Source organism: Globicephala melas, chromosome X (genome assembly GCF_963455315.2).
Source record: "Globicephala melas chromosome X, mGloMel1.2, whole genome shotgun sequence".
Classification (NCBI taxonomy): domain Eukaryota; kingdom Metazoa; phylum Chordata; class Mammalia; order Artiodactyla; family Delphinidae; genus Globicephala; species Globicephala melas.
Genome location: NC_083335.1, coordinates 88,557,570 through 88,581,072, shown reverse-complemented (window position 1 = coordinate 88,581,072; position 23,503 = coordinate 88,557,570). Strand labels below are relative to the sequence as shown.

Sequence of the window (23,503 nt, the reverse complement as noted above, 5' to 3'; positions counted from 1 at the left end):
ATTTTAGATTCCACATATAAGTGATATCATATGGTATTTGTCTTTCACTTAGAATGATAATCTCTAGTTGCATCCATGTTGCCGCAAATGGCATTATTTCGTTCTTTTTTATGGCTGAGTAGTATTTCATTTTACAATATATAGGTACCACATCTTCTTTATCCATTCATCTGTGGATGGACATTTAGGTTGTTTCCATGTTTTGGTTATTGTGAATAGTGCTGCTATGAACATAGGGGTTTGTGTATCTTTTTGAATTATAGTTTTGTCTGGATATATGCCCAGAAGTGGGATTTCTGGAACATATGGTAGTTCTATTTTTAGTTTTCTGAGGAACCTCCATACTGTTTTCCATAGTGGCTGTACCAATTTACATTCCTACCAACAGTGTAGGAAGTTTCCCTTTTCTCCACACTCTCTCTAGCATTTGTTATTTGTAGACATTTTTTTTCCACGCTGCTTGGCATGTGGGATTTTAGTTCCCCGACCAGGGATCGAATCCACGCCCCCTGCAGTGGAAGCACGAAGCCTTAACCACGGGACCACCAGGGAAGTCCCTGTAGTCTTTTTAATGATGGCCATTCTGACCGGTGTGAGGTGGTACCTCACTGTAGTTTTGATTTGCATTTCTCTAATAATTAGCGATGTTGAGCATCGTTTCATGTAGCTATTGGTCATCTGTAAGAAAATGACCACTTTGTGTTTCAAGGGGTGAAAAGAGGCTGTACTCCCATCCATGAGATGGAGTCCCCAGGACTGGAAAAAGGAGTGGTATATGTAATTCTGCCGGGAGTGGATGCCTGAACTCTATCTGGCTGGGAGACTGTGCTCTCCTAATGGGCCACAGTGGCCTGGGGCCAGCAAGATTTCACTGTAACAAAACCAGCAACAGCAGGCAGCTGGAGGGGACCATGGCCCTCAGAAAATTCTGAGGAGTTGAGGAGGGATGGCAGCCATGCAGCAGCAGGCTGACCAACACCAGGAGGGGCTTTCGGGTGTCCAAGAGCACAGATCCTAAGCAACTGGTGCGGTACGGGAGATGGTTGACACAAATGGGAGAGGCTGGGCCCCTTGCCAATCTGGCTCTTAAGTCATTGTAAATTTAATTTGAAGAAACTTGATGTGCTGGAACTGGATCCCTGAAGGTTATGGAATGGATTTTGGAGAACTGCTTTGTACTGACTATTTTTTCGATTATGGAGATGTTTACGGTAAAAATTTCTTTCATGTGAAATAAGATTCTATAAATACACAGAAAATCACCTAAAATCTCTGTTGCGAGTCACAAGCCAGTCTAGAATAGGAGGGTATCTGTTGTAAAACTCACTTGAGATCTATGGTCTAATCAGGTCCAGCCATGGGTTAGGGTTAGGTGGTTAATGGGAAAAAGTCAAGTTCAATTCCTAGAGACTGGTTTTTGCTATGATCTTCATATGTAACACACGGAGTCGCAGGACAGATAATTTGAATGGATACAGTTAAATGTTGGGACAACAAGGAAGGAAGGAAGAAGCTGTTGAAACAATAGAAAACATTTTGTATAGAGAGGTTACCAAAAAATCTCTCTAGAAACATGGCCACATCTTCCCCATGTGCATCACAGCAAAAAAAAAAAAAAAAAAAAAAAAAAGGGCTTGCATATCTGCTATGATGACTCTACTCCACTACTCCCCTCATACCACAGTCACTTCTGTAAAGTTTTGAATTATGCATTTTTTCTTTATTTCCATCTTACAAATTAGAACTCCCAAACTGGACACAAGGAATGAGACTTTAAATGTATAGAGATAGTATTACAGAACAGGTGCTACATAAACATTATCTCCCGGAATCCTCGCAGCAATTCTAAGCAATAGATATCGTTGCCTCAGTTTTGCAAATAAGGACACAGGCATAAAGAGGATCAGTGAAACACTCAAAACCTCATGACCAGAAAGCAGTGGGGCTGGGGTTTGAGCCCAAGTTCGTGTTTTTACAACTACGCTGTCTTCTAAATTGGAAGTGGGAAAAAAGATTGGTGGGGGGTGGTGGCGGGGAATGGGATCAAGTAATTGGCATTTTTGGAAAGTTGATTTATGGAAACTTTTAAATATCTCCTTTTAAAAAAAATCCTACTATTTTGTTCATTATTATTAACACCAACTCTGTATTGGTTTTAATAGTGGTTTTTGACTACAGACAAAAAATTTAATTAGCAGGGAAAATAGTAGGTTTGGGGGAGGGCATTTTATCCCACCAAGTTGGGTGGGTAATCTAACCACTTCTCTCTGTTTCACCTTCTTTTTCCTTGATGGGCTCTTAGAAGGGGACAGCCTTCTCCCTTTCAATTAGTTTTGAGATGTGTTTTTAGTGCCTGTTCATCAAGGCATAAACATCTAAATCTGCAGAAATAAAATGATTTAGATATTCATGCAATTCTCCAGAACATTTGGTATGAATTCCAGGACAAAAAGCTCCTCTTTCTGCAGAAAAAGTATATGGATAAATTTGAAGATGCTCATTTGCATTGAATATGAAAAATAAACTCCCAGCATGCAGTGAGTTGGATCGAATTTTCTCCTCTGCCTCTCAGATGGAGCGAGTCCACTTCTCACCTGCTACAGCTCACCATGTCAATATGAGTTGATCTCTCTTGGCTGCCTTTCTTTCCAGGGACAGAGAGAGACACCATCCACAGGACACAAGGGTATTTGCCCAGTCTGCTCTGGGCATATAAATCTGTGCCAGATCAATAAAGAGAGAGGAAGAAAAGGGAGGTCAAACGACTGAAAATGACAAAGTGTCATATGCTCGACCTAGTTGACCTCTGATCTATTCCTTATTTCCTATAAGATCATAGCCCACGTGACCTTTGCCATGGAAACTGGGTCTGTGTGGCAAGGTGGATTTTGAACATATTATTCATCTCTGATAATATTCTGAGCAGGTTGCTGATATCTGTGCAGCAGGAATCTGCTTCTGAAAGTGAAATGTTAGTTTCTTCTGGATCACTCCAAGCCGATATAAGCAAAGCCTTAGTTATTCATGTAAATCAAATTACAGGTGTGAAAATGAAGCTGTGGGAGTCTAGGTGTGTGTTAATGAGCATTAATGTCTGAGGAAAACAGTGTCAGTTTATTTTTTACCATATGTTTGACTTTCAAAGCTGCAAATGTGGGAAAACTCACAGGATGCTAGCATGTGTGAATGTGGCAAGATTCACAGTCAAAAGGAGACCGGGGTGATGAAACCATTGCAGCGGCAGCATCCTCTTGCTCATCTCCATCCCACTTTCAGCTCAAAAGCAGCTGCCTGTGGGTGACGCAGAAGATCAAGAAAAATATGTTTGGTCCTAGGTGAAAAGCAGAATTAAAGCTGATCACAGACGTATTTGCAGTAGGATGGTCTCCGGAACCAGTGTCCAGTGGTGTGCTGGTTAAATGTTTAATAACCAGATTTCCGGGAAATAAAAATCCCTGATCTGTAGGGATGCCAATTTCCATAGCATCACTACTTCTACCATAGTCAATTTCAAGCTATCAACCTGACCTCACTCAATGCAGAATTGGGAAGAAATGTGGAGCTAGTTCCAAGACACCAGAGTATGACCCTTCCCTTCTCCAACTCCAAGCGCTCCACTTGAACGGGGCACTCCACTGAGTGATATGAAATTGACCGGTTTCTGTTTCAGAAGAAGAATGACAGAACAATCCTCAAGGTTTTTGCTCACGCTGCCTCCTCTACATCAAACACTCTTCTCTATCCATCTGCAGTGGGGACTACTCATCCTTCAGGTTAGTGTAGAAATCTTACTTGGCTCTCCACCCCCAAACCAGGTGAGGTTCCCTTCCTACAACCCTGGGGTTCCTACCCAGCGAACATTCGTTTTAAGAGTCTTTTTAGTGCTTTGGGAGCTCCTTGAGAGCAGGACCTGATCCCCTTCACCTTTAAGACTCCGGAGTTTGGAACAGTACCTCGCACAGAATAAAAGCTTATTTATTTATTAAACATCTTTATTGGAGTATAATTGCTTTACAATGGTATGTTAGTTTCTGCTTTATAACAAAGTGAATCAGTTATACATATACACATATCCCCATATCTCCTCCCTCTTGCATCTCCCTCCCACCCTCCCTATCCCACCCTTCTAGGTGGTCAGAAAGCACCGAGCTGATCTCCCTGTGCTATGCGGCTGCTTCCCACTAGCTATCTATTTTACATTTGGTAGTGTATATATGTCCATGCCACTCTCTCACTTCGTCCCAGCTTACCCTTCCCCCTCCCCGTGTCCTCAAGTCCATTATGTCATACAGAGTGAAGTAAGTCAGAAAGAGAAAAACAAATACCGTATGCTAACACATATATATGGAATCTAAAAAAAAAAAAAGGTCATGAAGAACCTAGGGGCAAGATGAAAAGCTTATTTATTGATTGAAGCTGGGAGGAAGGGAGACAAAGAGTGAGGGACAGACCTTGAATTACCATCCTCTAGCTGCTTCCTCCGAGAAACACAGCTAAACAGTTGATAGAGTCACAAAAACAATCTGTGGTTTGAAATGTGCTCATTTACTTGATCACTTTGATTACAAATAATTTATTTAGCTATCTAGCATTTCCATGCGGGCTGCATAATGTGGCTTTGGACTGAGACTCCCTGGTTTGAACTCAGTTCCTTCACTTACAAGCTCTGTAACTTGGGGACCAGCTCCGTATTTTTTTCTGTGCCTTAATTTCCTCCTCTGCAAAACGGGGAGAATTATTCCTAGCATGTAGCTCATAGAGAGGTTGCAAGAAACGAGGAAGCAGCGTGTTCAGCACTTAGCTGAATATCTGGTTCATTTGACTCATAACTAATACTGATAAATTGTTCTCCATATTTTCTGTCAATTGATTTAACCAGGACAAAAAGTCTTCCCCAAGCCATAAACACCCAGCTCAAGAATGCCATTTGCATACAGACAGCCAGTGATTGGTTCCTTACCTTGCCTTTGTCTGACCACCCCGTGACTGCTCCTGTTAACAGATGCAGTGGCAGGCACCAGGGCCAATGGTGGTTGGCCACCACTCCCTTCCTTGTCTCTTAGATTATGTACGTCTGACTTCATTCCATCTTGGGCTATCCTGCTCTTCCTCTTCGCTCCTCTTTGCCTTGTCTCTTTTACTACACATGCTCTCTGTTTATTCCCCCATCCCTCTTCCACTTTTTCTCCCTTCCCCATTTGTGAGCTCCAAATAGGCATCAACATGAGGGAGACAGAAAGTGAAATAAGGCAAAATAGAAAATCATCGTAAGTAACCTCTACAGACCTTTAAAGAAACCTGGAAGATTCCCCCAGTCACATTTTATCTTTTCAAATGCTTCCAAGCATGCTTTTATCCCAAACCCCAGCATTCTAAATCGTTAAAAACAAAACATGTATTTTTTTATTCCAATTTTATCGAGATATAATTGACATACAGCACTGTATAAGTTGAAGGTGTACAGCGTAATGATTTGACTTACATACATCATGAAATGATTACCACAGTAACTTTAGTGAACATCTATCATCTCCTATAGATACAGAATTAAAGACATAGAAAAAAATTATTTTCCGCTTGATGAGAACTCAGGGTTTACTCCCTAACAATGTTCATGTATAGCATAGGGTAATGTTTATTATATTTATCATGTTGTACATTACGTCCCTAGTACTTATTTATCTTCTAACTCGAAATTTGTACCTTTTGACTGCCCTCATCCCCGAACAAAACACATATATAAAAATTTTTTTCCTTAATAACTCATTTTGCCAAAGCTTCCTTTCCAGCTAAATGTACATTATTTGTGCTAATAATATCCCAACTAAAACTTGTCTGCTAAAAATATTCTAAAATGATTCCAACTCAAATGTACATTCTGATTAGTGTTGTTTTTCTTGGGGGAGGGGGTGATACAGACTAACCTGGGAACCTGAATACCCCAATAACATCGCTTCTATAGGAAAATATTGTAGAGCACGAACTGTAAATGGAGAACTCCTTGTCTATGCTGTTGGTTACACATAGTTGAAATGATGGGCTTCTTTTGTCACTCAGTGTCTTTTTAGGCCCAGGGAGGCCCGGGCAAGGAGAGATTACCCCAAGCACCACTTACGCACCAACAAAGACGCACTCAGGGTACAGCCTTTTCAAGGGACATGTGTTTTGCTACAAGGAAACAATCCTTTGCTTTTGTAAGACAGTCTGTTCAGAATGTGTGGAGAGTGAGTACAGCAGGACCCAGCAGGATGTGTGTTTTGCTGAATATCAGCATGTTGATCCTAGACACAAAGCTTATCTGCTTTGCTCAGAAAAACATTACTTCTGCAATTCTGTAGAATTGGATAGCAATCAACACGGGGACTCTACACCGGCTCACCATGAGCGCTGTTTAACTGGAAAGCTAGGGTGTTAGGGAACCTGCCCTTTAGAAGTCCAAACTGAGTTCAACTATTTCTTATCCAGTGACCTTTAACCTTGTTTTGAAAAACTCCTCTTAGTGCAGGAATAACCGCTTTATGACTCCAAATATATAGTTACTATATAAATGATGTAGTCATGATATTAAATTAAGATATACCGGTAGGCTAGCAAGAAAGTCTTTATAAGGAGTAGAATACTGGGGTGTGTTCCCTAATGGCAGTTATCTGGAGAAGAAGTATTCCTTTAAACCAAAGCCAGACCTGAAAATAAGGTTTTAGGTAGGTAGAGGAAACTTGGTAAGTGAAATCAAGTTATGTCGAAAAGCCCTGGGTGATGGGCAGGGCCACTAAGTACAGTTGGGCAGGTTGTTCACTGTGCAAAAGTGCCTGGTTGGGGAGTGAGTTGAGGCTTCAATTCAGGCCACCCTCTGCTCCCCAAGAGAAGAAACTACAGAGCATCTGCCCAGAGGGGGCACCTTTGTCAAATTCACACAAAGATGCCTCACAGACTAACCAAGACCCTGGGTGACAGGCTTCATGATGGCACAGTCAGATGGCAACAGAAGCAGAGATACAAAGGGGTCAGGTAAGAGCCTGACAATTCGGGCTTCAGTACACAAATCCCAACACAGCACATGAAAGGGCCTATGGGCTAAAAGCCCTGGAAACACCCTGACCAAATCAGGGTCAAAAAAACTATCTTTGAATCTTGTACCTCTATCTGTGTTTATTTCCCTTTGTTTTTCCTTAGAACTGTACAAAACTTTTAGAGTTCCAGTCTGTCTTGACTGTGTTTAGAGGAACCTTGGGAAAGGTTCTGTTTGACGTTTGGGTCACAGTATTAGAGAGTCATCTGCCCCCAGGGCCCAGAAATGTGATTACGGAAGAAATTAGAACTGCCTATCTTCCCTCCACCCCTCCCTCTCAGGGGGTCTTAGAGAGTTCAGCCTATTTGGGAACCCTTTGGTCTGATTTTCTTTTTAATTCATTGACGTTAGGGAACTTAGTGGAATTTCTTTATGTCTCTTATGGGGGAGGGGGGTAAAGGCTGAGGGCCTTCCAGCCGTTCCCATAGTTGATTTTCTTTGGGGGGAACAAAGGAAATTGTCCAGAAAGAGAGTGATGAAATACTACAATCTTCAAGGAATGCCACAAGATTGTAACTTTCATCTCAGCCTCTCCAAAGGAGACTCAGGCACTCACTCTAGCAACCATCTGAGTAGGAAGCCATCTGTTTGGGTGTCTTCTCCTCATAAAGTTGTGAAAAAAAATTTTTGCTCTTTCTAGCACTGTCGAGGCTTCCAGCAGGGCCTGAAATCATCACGCAGTTGGCAAGCAAGTGAACAGAATCAACTGTTGATTCCTTCAGCCCTTAGAGTGAGGATTTGTCTTGTTTCTTCCCATGAGGACAGGATAGCTCTGGGTTATCTTAAGATGGCACATAAGAATGGGAATTTTATTTTATTTTATTTTTATTTATTTATTTATTTATTTATTTTGCGGTACGCGGGCCTCTCACTGTTGTGGCCTCTCCCGTTGCAGAGCACAGGCTCCGGACACGCAGGCTCAGCGGCCATGGCTCACGGGCCCGGCTGCTCCGCGGCATGTGGGATCTTCCCAGACCAGGGCACGAACCCGCGTCCTCTGCATCAGCGGGCAGACGCTCAACCACTGCACCACCAGGGAAGCCCCAAGAATGGGAATTTTAGAGATGAAGCTGGATTGCCTGTGTTGTCAGAAATGCCTTCCATGGCCCTGGACTCAGTAAGAACTGCCTTTCATTCTCAGTATGTAGCTCTAAGGCCAGAGAAAGAACAATGTCTTGGACTGTATTGGATGCACACTTAATGTGCACCATGGCCTGGGGAAACCTGAAAGCTCACCAGTGCTATCAGTTTCCGCTTTTTAATTTTTTTATTTTTTTGACCACGCCATATGGCTTGTGGGATCTTAGTTCCCTGACCAGGGACTGAACTCGGACCCCGGCAGTGAAAGCACCGAGTCCTAACCACAACCCCACCAGGGAATTCCCACTTTCCAATTACTCTTTTTTCTTTTTCTGTTTTTAATTTTTAAAATGAAAACATTTTGTAAATTGTAGTAAAATATACATAATATAAAATTTACTATCGTAACCATTTTTAAGTGTATGGTTCAGGGGTATTAAGTACATTCACATTATTGTGCAACCATTGCCACCATCCTTTTCCAGAATTCTTTTTGTCTTCCCAAACTGAAATTTTGGACCCATTAAACAACAATTTCCCATTCCTCCCTCCCCTCAGCCCCTGGAAAACATCACCCTACTTTCTGTCTCTATGAGTCTGAGTAGGTACTTGAGTGGAATCCAACAGTGTTTTTCCTTTTGTACCTGGCTTATTTCACTTAGCATAACGTCATCTACGTTCATCCATGAGGTAGGATGTGCCAGAATTCTTTTTTACGGCTGAATATTATTCCATTGTGTGTATATACCACCTTTGTTTATTCACTCATCTGTCAGTGGACACTTGGGTGGTTTCCACCTTTTGGCTATTGTGAGTAACGCTGGTATAAACATTGGGGTACAAATATCTCTTCAAGACTCTGCTTCAAATTCTTTTGGATATATACCAATAAGTGGGGTTGCTGGATCATATGGTAATTCTAGTTTTAATTTTTTGAGGAACCATGGTATTTTCCATGGTGGGTGCAAAACACAGCTTTTCACTTAGACCCATGCATCCTCTGGGTCCTTTTTAGGAGTTTCTACTCATAAGGATGAAAAGGACCAACTTGGTCATTTGTAACAGCCTTTCCGCTGCCCCTCATCCTCCACCAAAAGCAGGACACCTAAGCGGAAGAGACTCTTCTGATTAGCCTCAATGACAGTTTTGTTTCTTGAATTGGGAAAAAGACATTAAAGTTCCCATAATTGTATAGGTCAACCCCTGTTCTCTTTTCTTGGGGCTATTCTGACCGAGACTAGTCACTGAATTATTGGTAATAATCCCCTGGTCTTTATATGGCTTTGTACTTCCAATCATTCCTTTCATCTCAGGATCACAAAAGACTTCTCTCCCAAGTAACTATGATTGAGAACTATCATTTTATGATTGTGGAAGAAATGAAGAGCAGAACGTTTAAATGACTTGCCCAGGGTGACTGGGGGTAGCAGGGGCGTCTCCTGTCTGAATCCCCAACCTGCACTCATTCTAAGCCGCACTGGTGGAGCCAGAGAGGGCCGTGGTTTCCAGAAGCTGCCCTCTGAGGGGCTGACAGGTTAGCCAGATCCAGCTGAAGAGAACAAGCAGTATTTGCCACTGGGTTTACCCTACCAAGGACAGGAGAGTGTGACGTCGGACAGTAGAAAAACAGCTCGAGGAAGGTTATTTTCTAGTGGGAGGTGTAAGGAAGAAGTTACTCTCTTGAGACTATTAGAAACACATAAGAAAGCAAGTCATCAAGTTCAGTTTGGCAAAAGGATGCTGTTTAAAGCATCTGCTTCCTCAGTTAAAATGCATGTCTGAGGGTTCACAGAATACTACCAACCAATGAAAACTTAGGGCGCATCTTGCCTTATCGAAGCATTCTGGTCTAGTAAAAGTAAACATGGGTGATACGGGTCAGCGAGGCAGCCAAACACCTCTGGGGCCCAGTGAGCACAGACCCTGGTTCTAATAAAAGACTTCGTCCTGTTGTTTGACAGGGTATACACAGCTCCCTAAGGGACTCTGTAAAATTCCTTTGACTTGCCTACAACCTCCCTATATTCGAGTGTTTTGTATTTTCTAGATTATGTAACAAGGGGGAAAAAAATATGTGCCCAACTGCATTGAATTTTGCTTATTTTCTGTGACATGATGGTTATTGTGTATAAGTTACAGTGATGCAGAGGAGAAAACACACTCCTTTCTCACAGAAACACTGCATAAACAGAGCTGTTAATCTTCCAAAACGAACATATCGTTCTTTGTATTGTATGTCTCTGGAAAATGTTCAACCCGATTGGGGTCATGTGGGTTCTGTAAAAGTTACAAACTAGTTAGACCTTGCCCTTTCAGCAGCCATGCAGAAGTTAGAGACTGAGGAAAACGGATGGGCTCTTCCAGAATTTTCCTGTTGCCTATTCCCTACACATGCAAACAACAAGAGAATGTTTTAAGTGATTAATTTCGATAAGGATATTGGGGACGCATGAGTCTATTTCTGGTACATAAATCATCCATAAAAGATAGACTCCAATCGGAGAACTTTCTTTCTTTTCAAGAGATTTTAGGAAACGTTTCTCTAATCATGAGAGCCTAGACAGAGCCAGTCTTAGGGCACTGGGGACAATGGTGCCTCATGCTAGAGTGACTCAGGAGGCATGAGAGGGGAGAAGGACATGGCTCTATCAACTGGTGCTAAAAATAGCTGGAGACATAGGCAATTCTGCCATCTCCCCAGGACTCATGCCCAAGGCCAGGTGGGCAGTACTACCCCTTCTCCCTCGGTGCATCCCTTCAAGCTACAGACCTTTGTGTGGTTTTAATCTGCTTCAAGGCTGTCTGAGGTTTATTTTAGCTTCATTTTAAGCTAACAAGAATGCTGTGTTTAGAAGATAGGGAAAGAAGGGAGGGAAGGAATGTATACTTTGTCCCAAGGTTTAAACACCCTGCCTCTGAGTCACCTTTATTTTGTTTTTTTAGGTCATAGTCTATCATGTGTTGCAAATCACATCCACAGAGACCATCCAAATGGCTTCAAATCTTACTGTGTGTGAAAATTTTGCACTGGCAGGTTACCTCACTGACCAGAGAGTAGTAAATCTACGACAGCCTTTAGCAAAATGTACAGCCATGTGAATGATGGTGGCCTTGTCCAGAATTTGTCACAAGCCTGCAATGCATTATTAATTGCCTCCCAGCTGGGGGTAAACCAGGCTTTCCATATTTATTATTTATTTTTTCATCGAAGCCAAAAGAACAAAGCAAAATGCATTCAGTGCCAGAGACAAGATGAGACATCCAGGATTATAAAAGCCTGAGCAAGTGCCGATCGGTCACTAAAATGTACCGAAGTCTCTTCCTTTGCCTTCTTGTTTTAAAGAAGTTCCCCAGCTATGTGGTGATTGCGTTTGATTTATGCTCACCGAGCTCAAAGAGAAAAGCAGCCATTTTCCCCAAATGACTTTCATAGTTTTTCCCCTTCCAAAGCATTTTTACATCTCTTTGGCTTCACAAAATCCTTGGAACTCTAAGTAGGACAGGAATTCGTACTGACTCAGCTTGGCAGGGGGCTGAGGGTGTTCTCCCAGGTGGTATAACACTTCTGTAAAGCAGGAATTGGACTCTCCCTGGAGTAAGGAAGACCCAGACAAGCCCACAAGATCTCCATGCCAGCGTGTCTCAGCTGATGCTTAAAGGTCAATTTCTCTCCTCAGTGACTCTGTTCTCCTTATTGGCCCAGGCTATCCAATGAGAGCCAGCCCAAATCACTTTCCAAGAAGCAAATCACACGAAAGATAGCTACAACAACAGGGAGGGGAGACCTTCTCCCTCCCTTCAATTTCATTGGGACACCGAGAAGCTATTAGTGACCTGAGCTGTCCCCAAATGGGAATCAAAATAACTAACTTGTCAGGGAAGAGAGCCTGACTAGGGTCAACAGGCTCCTTATACTTTGGTTCCTAAGTGCTCTGCATTTCTTTGTTTTCTGTGCCAATTAGTCCATCGTGGTATGTATCTCATGTAGAGAACACACTCATAAATCTAACTGGAAACCAGAATGTGGCACGACCATTTGATTCTGGGAAAAATCCATTTGATTTATGAGGTATTATGACCCAGTGAGCCGTATTGTACTTTCTCCTCTGCTGCGTGGCTTAACTGTGCTGGCAATCCAGTTGGCCTCTCGGCCTCACAATCCCAGGATTCACGGCCTGCTTCTAGCAGCCGCACGGGTCAGGGAGGGAAGGGTGAAGAGAAGGGAGGAAGAGTTGCTCTTTAATTACCGCTTATTTGAATATTACATTATTTCTCGTGAAAATAGCTAGATTCAGCAGTCTGGGGCTGGGGCCACATTTTTCTGTTAATGTGACCAAGAGCCTTGCTTCAGAAGAACTCTGGGAAAGCCCGCACTTGAGTAAGTGTCCTGGGAAGTCTTGTGAATCAAAGGCAAACTGACATTTCCAAAAGGGACACCATTACAAAGGCCTCACAATTCGGTTACTTAAGGGAATTTGGTCTAGAGAGCACATCAAATAAATGACGATTCCTCTGAGGATACTGCCATATGTATAGTTCTGGCACTCCGAATGGCATTTTGATGGAGGCTGGTGATTTCCTTTGCTGCGTGCTTGGGAACAGAAATTGACTTTGCTTCCATCCGTGAGGCTAGCGTAGGTGAACCCAAAGCGGGGGCAATGGCTCGTCCTCCCACACAGGTGCAAAGTAGCCAATTACCGGAGCAGCCCACCAAGGAGCACCGCTTTCAAAGGAAGCACAGCAAAGTGATCTGTGCTTCTTACCTCTGCAGAGGGCCCAGCCCAAGGGCACGCTGGGAACTCCTGGTCACAAAGAAAGCACAAGCCAAGGAGGGCTGGGGTAAGAATGGAGAGTGGGGAGTCCTCTGGGGCCAGCAAATGTTCCTATCTTGACAGGGAGGGTATGTCGGAGCAAATCTCTAAATCTAAATGGGCACAGCAATCCAGGTCTGTCAAAATATAGGGCAGGGAGGCAACGAGGCTCCCAAGCACCAGTGCGAATGGTGCCTAATTGAGCAGACACGAACGAGTCTGAAAGAAGGAGCCAGGCTGGGGAAGGGGGCAGAACCTACACTGTGAGATCCATGAGAGCAGAGGTCCCATCTGTTTCATGTCCACACTCCCCTGTGCTGAGGACATGGTCAGGTACACATTAGGGGCTCGATAACAATGTGTGGAATGAACGAGATGCTTGGGGCTCCCCGGCTGGTAAAGGTAGAGCACTAATGGGTGTAATAATAGTTGTACCCTCATCAAAGAGTAGTACTTAACAGGTAGCATGATATTCGTTTAGTTAATGCATGTACAATGCTTAGCCCAGTGCCTGATGCATAATGACTCTCCCTGGCATGTCTACTAATAGAGTAAGATGCTATATCCAGTCCTTCAAACTATTGGTGAGGGGGCTTCCCCCATCAAGCCACGCCTCCATTGATTCCAGAACTTAGTGGGGTCCAGCCCATAGATGGGTGAAGATAAGGCTGGCAGGGACCAACAGACACATTCAGGCCCGAGTGAAGTCCCAACCTGGGTCTTTTTCCTCACTTTTCTATAGCTAAGAGTTGAGGCTTTTGAGTCAGAGAGTCGGGTACAAGTCCCTGCTCTGCCAGGCAAGTTGCAAAATTCTCTGAGCTTCAGATCCCTCATTTGTAAAATGGGGATGTTAATAGTACTTACTGAAGGGTTGTTGTGAGGACTAAATGAAAAAATGTTAGATTTTAAGCACGGGGGCTGACTGTTGAATACGGCGACCATTACTGACGCACCCAATAATGGTAGCTATAGCTAGTACTGTTGTTAATCAGACATACTATGATCTAGTGTCTCATTCTTCCCATTGTTCTCACGCTTGGGACCCTGAGACAGTGCCTTACGTAGGGTGAATATTTAAGAGGTGCACGTGCCTAACTCGTCCTCTTTTCTCTACCCCTCTGTTGGGATGCCATTCAACAGAAGAGCTAAACTCTACTTCAAGCTGCAGGTCCAGCTGGCTCAAGGGAGTCCCAAGTGTGTCTCATCTTCTTCTCGGGACCAGTAGTTGAGGCATGCTCTTCTCATGGTGGTGTCTAAAGCACAGGAGTGCAAGGCCAACCACACAGGCACATTTTAAGCCCCTGCTTGAGTCATATTTGCAAGCAGCCCATTGGCAAAGTATGTCGCATGGCCAAGTCTAAAGTCAAAGTGTGGGGAAATACACTCTAAGGGAAGAATTGCCATTACATGGCAAAAGTCATAGCTATAGGGAGGGGTGAAAAATCAGGATCAACCATCAGAAAGCCTTCCCTGATGGTGCCCCAAGATATTCAATCCCAATCCTATATATAGTATGCCTCCACACCAGCACTCACCACACCAGCTTCTAGATATGTTTCCTAGGCTCCCTGCAAGACTGGAAGTTTTTCAAAGGGAAGAATGGTGTCTTATTCCTTTCTCTAACCCCAGCGCCTAGCACAGTGCTTGGCACACAGTAGGTATCTCATGAATGAATGTTTGTTTTCATTAATGAATACATGTTTGTTCCCATGAATGAATGGATGCTTGTTCTCCTGAATGAATGGATGTTCATTACCCTTGTTTAATCATCTCTCATCAGTCTGTGGACAATCAAGGTTTGGGATAACTGGGGCTTTGGGAGATGGTGATGAGCCCACCCACCATCATTAGGGACCTGTGTCCCAGATAGAACCCTCTTCCATAAGTGGCTCACAGACCTCCTCATTGGTTGTCTTCATTGTTCTCCAAAGCCCCAGTTCACCTTCTCACCCACATTTAGGAACACTTTTAGGGGCAGGTCTCTGTTTTGTTTCATTCCTAAAGAAGGGAAGTGTTTTCCTCTCAAATAAATATAGTTTTTAGCCTTCCTGGGTGCTTTAACCACAACTCTTTTTAGGTCTTCAGAAGTCACCTTTATCTCTCCAATATGAAACGGTTGTTTATCCAGCATCTTGAAGCAAGTTTTAGGGGGATAGGTCCAAAGAGTATTTGAGCAATGACCAACAAATATCTGAAAGCCAGACACCTTTCAGCTCTGTCCCTCTCCAGAATGAGTTCCCAGTGACAATCCTTAACTCCCCACACACAATCCAAAGATTTATGCAGCTTTTTTCCCTTTCTTTTTTTTTTTTTTTTTTTTTGCGGTACGCGGGCCTCTCACCGCCGTGGCCTCTCCCGTTGCGGAGCACAGGCTCCGGACGCGCAGGCTCAGCGGCCATGGCTCACGGGCCCAGCCGCTCCGCGGCATGTGGGATCTTCCCGGACCGGGGCACGAACCCGTGTCCCCTGCATCGGCAGGTGGACTCCCAACCACTGTGCCACCAGGGAAGCCCTCCCTTTCTGTCTTGATCCTTAATCCCAGTAACCCAGGAGGCCAGGAAGCCTTCATGCAACTAGAACTAAAGTCTTGCCCTGAAAGCTCAGATTTCTGAAGGTAGATAGCAGATTAGGCCCCTTGTACAACTGCATTTGACACGTACTGCAAACAGAGCAACCAAGGATGTCAGGAGTTGTTGGCTTTATTATAGAAACATACTTGGAGGGCTCAGTTTACTTTTTTTTTTTTTTTTCCAGTTTACTTTTTATTCTTCATTGGATTTCATAATAGTGGACACTTCTATGCTCTGTCATAGATTATTTGCTTTTCTAAATACACTTTTACAGTAAATTAAGAAGCATTTTACTCAACAAGACACTTTTTGAATTTCCAATGGGAGTATTTTTGCCCAAAAGGGAACTAGTACTGTCGAAGTTGTCTTTGTGATTTGCACTTGAGGTCAAATTAAAAACAGTCTTCGGAGCCCAATTACAGAATCATAGAAATCGTAGGCCTTGAAGGAAAAATATCTCTTTTACTTCTGGTAAAACAGTCAAATTTGAACTTCTAAAGGTTGAGCTAGAGTGAGAACTATGAAAGGAATATTTTCTCTCTTATCCTAGGGCCGGGTTCAACTAAAAACTGGACTGATCTTACAACAAAAGTACCCCTAACACCTTTTCTGTGCCCAGCTAAGTGCTGTGGGAGAGAGAAAAAAGTTAGAAAACATGGTGACTGCTCTTTGGTTTCACCAGTCACACCCTGGAAGCCACCAGAAAGAATACTGTATAGCGTGTTCTAGTCTAGAGCTTCTTAAACTTTAATGTGCATACAGATCACCTCTGATTCAGGAGTTCTGGCATGGGGCCCAAGAGTCTGCATTCCTAACAAGCTCCTAGGTGATGCTAATGTTGCTTGTCTGTGGCCCACACTTTGAGTAACAAGGTTCTACTTGTGGAACATTCCAGAATATTGTGGAAGAACTGTAAAGGCGAGAGAGATAATAAAGGTGAAAGTGCGGAGGAATTCTTCTCAGAGGAAGTATGCAGATCTGAAAACAATGTACATCTAGCAGAGTCAAATTCCCACCAAAGATTCTCACTTACAAAGGCCCCCCGTGAGGAGCCCAAAACAATCCTAGAGTTAATTATAAACATGGTGCCCATTAACTCAGGTCTGCTCATGCATATTCTCACTCAATTGGTGAAACGTAAAATTGATGCTGCTCCCACCTAAGAAGACAGAGTCCTAATAATATATATATATATATAATATATTTATATATATACTTACATATTATATATGTGTAAATTCATATTCCTTGCTGATCTATTTCCATTGAATGTTTTGTGACACAAACACGCAAGTACAACCTCCAAAGATCTTACTACCCACCTAAGGCTAATTACAGTCAACTGAACTTCTGAACCTGAGTAAAATTTGGTGGGGAGTGCCTACCAGAAAAGAGTGATAGACTTAATAAGCTGCCTTTTAAACCTCATAATACGCTTCCACAAAAGTTATGTGACTTCGGAAATGATAAAAGAAAACCGAAGAGAGAGCAGAAACTACTTAAAAGACAAAGAATTTGGTTGATTTTTTTCACGTTTGGAGGTTTTTAATTCACTTTTATGAAACCTGAGCTGTCTGAGAGCATCAGGATACAGGCACAACGCAGAGAACGGTGGGATTATCTGCTGGCCCTCGCCTTCCCAGGTCAGGGAGAAGGAGGTTTCATTACAAGGACTGCAAGTCCTCTCAGCTCCCAGTCGATGCTCTTGGCTCAAACAGGGGGAAGGGGAGAAAACCGGGGATGGGGTAAGTTCCTGAGGCTCGGACACTGCTTGCTTCTCCCTTCTCCTTATTCCCTTCCCTTCCCAGCAGATCGTGGCTGGCCTTGGGCAAAACAGAAGCCCAGGGGCAGTTGGAGGGAGGGGGATGGGACAGAGCATCAAGGGGAACGGCCCTTGGCCCAAGGCCGGGGTTGGGGGTAGGACCCAGCCCTCCCCCCTACAGTTCCCCACTGAGTTCACAGCACAGCAAATACCTCTAGTACAACAACTCTACTTGGAGGTATACTGAGTCCAGGGTCCAAAGGGGCAGGTGTGTGTTGAGCATTTGGAAGGGAATTAGAAAGTGAATCTGTTTCTTTATGTTATTTTTATTAATTAAAAAAACTGTTGGGAGTTTGGGATTAGAAGATGCAAACTGGTATATATAGGATGGATAAATGGCAAGGTCCTGCTGTACAGCACAGGGAACTATATTCCATATCCTGTGATAAACCATAATGGAAAAGAATGTATATATATATGTATAACTAAGTCACTTTGTTGTACAGCAGTAATTAACACAACACTGTAATTCAACTATACTTCAATAAAAACCAAATTTTGAAAAAGGTAGCTTTTCCCTCCATCATACCTACTAAAAATGTTGAATAAACATTTATAGAATATCAGTGTGAAAAAGCACACAGCTATTATCCCGGTGTCCCCATCACCTCTCTCTAAAGGAAAACGGTTTAGCCTGGTTGAAGAGTATTTTAGGCAGGAAGAGAGTTCAGGCAACGGTGGCAGTACTGTTTGCTTAGAGCTGGAAAGAAGGTTGTGGAAAGTCAGGTCGCCAAGGCAGGTTGTGGCCAGATGGTGGGGAACCAGCTGAATGCCAAGCTGAGAGTCTGGGCACTCTTCTTTTAGGTAAGCATGTTTTTGACCCAGAGATGAAATAAAATCTGAAATTGGCCGTATTGAAGTACTTGGTAATTGGCACTCGGAGCTGCTGCTGTAGGCCATTCACCCACTTGACAGCTCCTCAGGGAGTTCTAAGTGTGGTTCAGTAGGGAGGGGCGTCCAAGTTCAAGGTAAATGCAACAGCAGACCTCTGAAAACAACAGGCTAATTCCCAGCACCTTGGGCCCAGACTCAAACCAGAGACTTCTCAGTGAGCCCCAAAAGACATAGAGAGTAACTGGTCCTCAGACGGGCACAGCGCCCAGCAGGTCCCCCAGAGAATGGGGGGCATCCGTATTTTTCTCACTAACTTCTTCGTGGCGTGAAGTATTATGTCTTGCTGAGGATGGTGGAAAATATTTCACTGAAGTCTTAAGTTGGAAAAAAAAAAGAAAAAAGTTAAAGAGTTTTTTTCTTTCTCTTTATGACCCCAGGCCAAAGAAAAAGTTTGTCACTCTTCTGGCTTACCCCTCTCATGTTTATGAGAGGGGTAAGCCAGAAGACCAGACATAGCCAAATCCCTCTGACTCATTATGAACAGTAGGAGTGGCACGCTCAATTAGTAGGCAATATAATTTACCGAGCCCCCAGGGCTGGATGTGGTGGGACATGGGGTTGGGGGGGCGGAGTGAGGTGGAAATTAGAATTTTCAAAGTTATAAATTTACCCAAGTGAATGAGATAGCAGGTGACCCCCTCTGAGTGAAGCCAGGGCTACCTGGCCGGCAGTCACTTGTGAGCTCCAGTAGGTCACTTGTTTGACCCTGCTGTCTATATTGCTCAAATGAGTAATGGATTAGCAACGTGAGAAGCCTTGGATCATAAAACCAAAGGGGAATAAATCCGCCAAGACTGTCAGGTTGTGGAAGAGGCAGAAATTTAGAGCTGGGACCTGCTAGGCTGGGTGATGCTCTTCTCGCCCTGAGGATGCCAATTTCTTCCTCCCACGGTCAGGTCAGCTCCAGGGTTGCCCTGTATGAGAACCAGCCCAGGAGTGAATTTTCTGCTGCTCCTGGTGAGGGAGGGCTGTTGGTGATAAATAGCATCCCATGGAGATTTTCTTGATTGGTGTGGTTTTTAACACACCTTTTTTTTTTTTTTTTTTTGGTGGTACGCGGGCCTCTCACTGTTGCGGCCTCTCCCGTTGAGGAGCACAGGCTCCGGACGCGCAGGCTCAGCGGCCATGGCTCACGGGCCCAGCCGCTCTGCGGCATGTGGGATTTTCCTGGACCGGGGCACGAACCCGTGTCCCCTGCATCGGCAGGTGGACTCCCAACCACTGTGCCACCAGGGAAGCCCCTTTAACACACTTTTGCTCTCTGTTTCACCCTTGCGTGCTCGTTCATTATTTTCTTCGTTTATTTGTTCATTCAGCTAAGACCGTTTGCACACCAGCTATGTGCCAAGTGCTGTGCAAAGCATGGGTGACTACAGTGCTGGCCAAGACTCAGGCCTGCCTTCAAAGGGCTTTCAGTAAAGAGAGGCATGATAGTCTGAAAGTTTTGGGTTCTAGATTATTCCAGAATGGCCCGTGCAAGAGGCCACTCCAGACCACAGGGCAGTATAAGTCCACAGGGAAGGCCGAATCTGGCTTGGACTGAACAAGAAAGATTTCTCTGACTGCCTCGTGGTTTGAGAGGGAAAGAGGTTTGGTGGAAATTAGTCTAGAACTTTTTTCTCCCTGTCATCCTGTGTGAGTGATAAGACCTCTACCTGGATTCCCAGACTCAAACCTGGACCAACGTACATGAGGCTTTACTTCCTCTTCTGCCCAAGCCTGAGTGTTACACACGCCCAGCCCCAGTGTCATTCTCACACTCAAAGTTGCTCTGTCCCATATTGGCAGTTCTGTCAGAATTAAACACTGGCTCCTCCATAGTGGATATAATTGCTCGATGGTGAAACCAGAGAAATCTAAGAGTGATAGACTAATTTTCATACCTGGAGAGTAAAAATAGTATACTTACTACAACATTCCTGAATAGGGATGGGTCTCTCAGGAAGACTATTCTGTTCCATCTTAATGTGACAAGATAATTTTTGAGGTCTTAATTGATGTCCTCCCTCTCCCTATGTATTTTTCCCTTTTCTTTTTCCTGTTTCCAGCTGATAACCAGACTCTGGGCTTCCTCATCTCAGAGAAAACTGGCAGTGGGACAACTGAAGTTGATATTGTGTAGTGCTGCTGGGGCCACAGGAAGAGAGAGGAGATGCCTTAAGGCAGTGAGTCTAGAGGAGAGAGAGCCAGGGAAACCCAGGAGGGGTCGTATTTTGTGGCTTCTGAGAATAGAGGAGATCTGCAGATCTGCACCCTGGGGGGCAAGCAAACGTCATAGGGGAAGGACTGTGAGATACTCCTTAGGGAAGCTTCCACTGGCCACAGGGGCTCCCATTCTAGAGCAGAGCGCTGTGCTCCAAGCACACCTGGGGAGCAGGGGAGCATATGGGCTGTGAGGAAGGACTTCTCAACAGTACCAAGCGTGGCAGTTGACCTAAAGACTTAAAGATATGTGTATGTGGTCTTGTCACTTGGAAAACCACAGGATGTTTGCATCACCCTAGGAGTCGGGGGAGCTTCTAAAGTTTTGGATTTCCTATCAATCCAGCCTGATGAGATCATAGTATAAATGCAATTGATTTAAGTACAATTAAGAATTGCAATATTCCTACCATCCTGAGAGTATCTACTGAGTCATACCTGTTACTCTCCCCAGATATTTCTTTCTTTACCTGTTTTGGCCAGAGTGGGGATATCAGGCCTAGCATTCAGATTGATCTCAGCGTAACGCCTGCCCCTCTGAGGTAGGCAGCCTCACCTGAATAAAAGCTTTTCTGGAGTAGAATCCTCCAGGATGTACATTTTATGCTCCTACATGCACATTCTATGCTCCATGCCTCCCTTCTCTCTCTCTTCTCCACCTTTCCTCCCTCCCTCCCTTTTCCCCTCCTTCTCTCCCTGCTTTGGCTTCAGGGTTTATGCTTTTAACCATTACACTATACTCCTTGTCTGTCACTTTGCAAATACCAAGAAAGGATGGTCAGTTCTATCTGGGTTAATACGAAAATATATCTCCAAGAATCAAGGTGCAGAAGAGTGTGTATGGAATGATTTTTTGTGTGTAAATAAAGGTAGAAATTTGAATGGATAGACAGATAGACTGATTGATTTCTTGGTATATACCTAAATAATTTGGGGGGTGGGGCGGGAGAGACGAAATGTATTAACAGTAGTTGCCTTTGGGGAGAGAGACTAGAGGTGCAAGGAGAGAAATGTTTACCTTCAATTTTGTTCATTTATGTACTATTTGAATTTTCCAACCATGTATATGCTTTACTTTTTAAAACTATCTACCAAGATCATATAAAAAGTGAGATTTATATAAAGTTTTTTTAAACTTTCTTCCCCAGACATCTTTTTGTACAAACAACTCATAAATACAAGTTACCAAAAAAAAAAATAATTGCACTATGCTTGTCAAATAATTCTAATATTCTTATGCTTCCCCCTATAGGCCAGGAGAATTCTGAGGTGATCCTTAAGACACCCCCCGTCATGGCTGGCTTTGTCAGGGAGTCGGATTCTAGATTGGTCTGGATGTGAAGAGGCTTGTGTAACAGATGGAGAAGGTACCTCTTGATTACATCTGCTTTCCCCACCCCCAAACCCTCAAAGACCCTGTGAGGAATCTAGAAACTGCTAGGAGGATGAAGCTGACATAGCCAAAAGCATCTTTTTAAACATCTTTATTGGAGTATTGCTTTACAATGGTGTGTTAGTTTCTGCTGTATAACAAAGTGAATCAGCTATACATATATCCCCATACCTCCTCCCTCTTGCGTCTCCCTTCCACCCTCCCTATCCCACCCCTCTAGGTGGTCACAAAGCACCGAGCTGATCTCCCTGCGCTATGCGGCTGCTTTCCACTAGCTATCTATTTTACATTTGGTAGTGTATATATGTCCATGCCACTCCCTCACTTCATCCCAGCTTCCACTTCCCCATGTCCTCAAGTCCATTCTCTATGTCTGCATCCTTATTCCTGTCCTGCACCGAGGTCCTTCAGAACCGTTTTTTTTTTTTTTTTAGATTCCATATATGTGTTAGCATACGGTATTTGTTTTTCTCTTTCTGACTTACTTCACTCTGTATGACAGGTTGTAGGTCCATCCACCTCATTACAAATAACTCAATTTCATTTCTTTATATGGCTGAGTAACATTCCATTGTATATATGTGCCACATCTTCTTTTTTCTTTTTTAACATCTTTATTGGAGTATAATTCCTTTACAATGGTGTGTTAGTTTCTGCTTTATAACAAAGTGAATCAGTTATACATATACATATGTTCCCATATCTCTTCTCTCTTGCATCTCCCTCCCTCCTACCCTCCCTATCCCACCCCTCTAGGTGGTCACAAAGCACCGAGCTGATCTCCCTGTGCTATGCAGCTGCTTCCCACTAGCTATCTATTTTACGTTTGGTAGTGTATATATGCCCATGTCACTCTCTCACTTTGTCCCAGCTTACCCTTCCTCCTCCCCATATCCTCAAGTCCATTCTCTAGTAGGTCTCTGTCTTTATTCCTGTCTTGCCCCTAGGTTCTTCATGACCTTTTTTTTCCCCTTAGATTCCATATATATGTGTTAGCATACGGTATTTGTTCTTCTCTTTCTGACTTACTTCACTCTGTATGACAGACTCTAGGTCCATCCACCTCAATACAAATAACTCAATTTCGTTTCTTTTTATGGCTGAGTAATATTCCATTGTATATATGTGCCACATCTTCTTTATCCATTCATCCATTGATGGACACTTAGGTTGCTTCCATGTCCTGGCTATTGTAAATAGAGCTGCAATGAACATTTTGGTACATGACTCTTTTTGAATTATGGTTTTCTCAGGGTATACGCCCAGTAGTGGGATTGCTGGGTCGTATGGTAGTTCTGTTTTTAGTTTACTAAGGAACCTCCATACTGTTCTCCATAGTGGTTGTATCAATTTACATTCCCATCAACAGTGCAAGAGTGTTCCCTTTTCTCCACACCCTCTCCAGCATTTATTGTTTGTAGATGTTTTGATGATGGCCATTCTGACCGGTGTGAGGTGATACCTCATTGTAGTTTTGATTTGCATTTCTCTAATGATTAGTGATGTTGAGCATCCTTCATATGTTTGTTCGCAATCTGTATATCTTTGGAGAAAAGTCTATTTAGGTCTTCTGCCCATTTTTGGATTGGGTTGTTTGTTTTTTTGATATTGAGCTGCATGAGCCGCTTGTAAATTTTGCAGATTAATCCTTTGTCAGTTGCT

General features: G+C 43.5%; 1 pseudogene; it reads right to left on the bottom strand.

The window, feature by feature from the left end:
• Positions 1–1,639: 1,639 nt before the first annotated feature.
• LOC115841202 (protein FAM3C-like) overlaps positions 1,640–23,503 on the bottom strand; it is an 89,802-nt pseudogene continuing 67,938 nt past the window's right edge.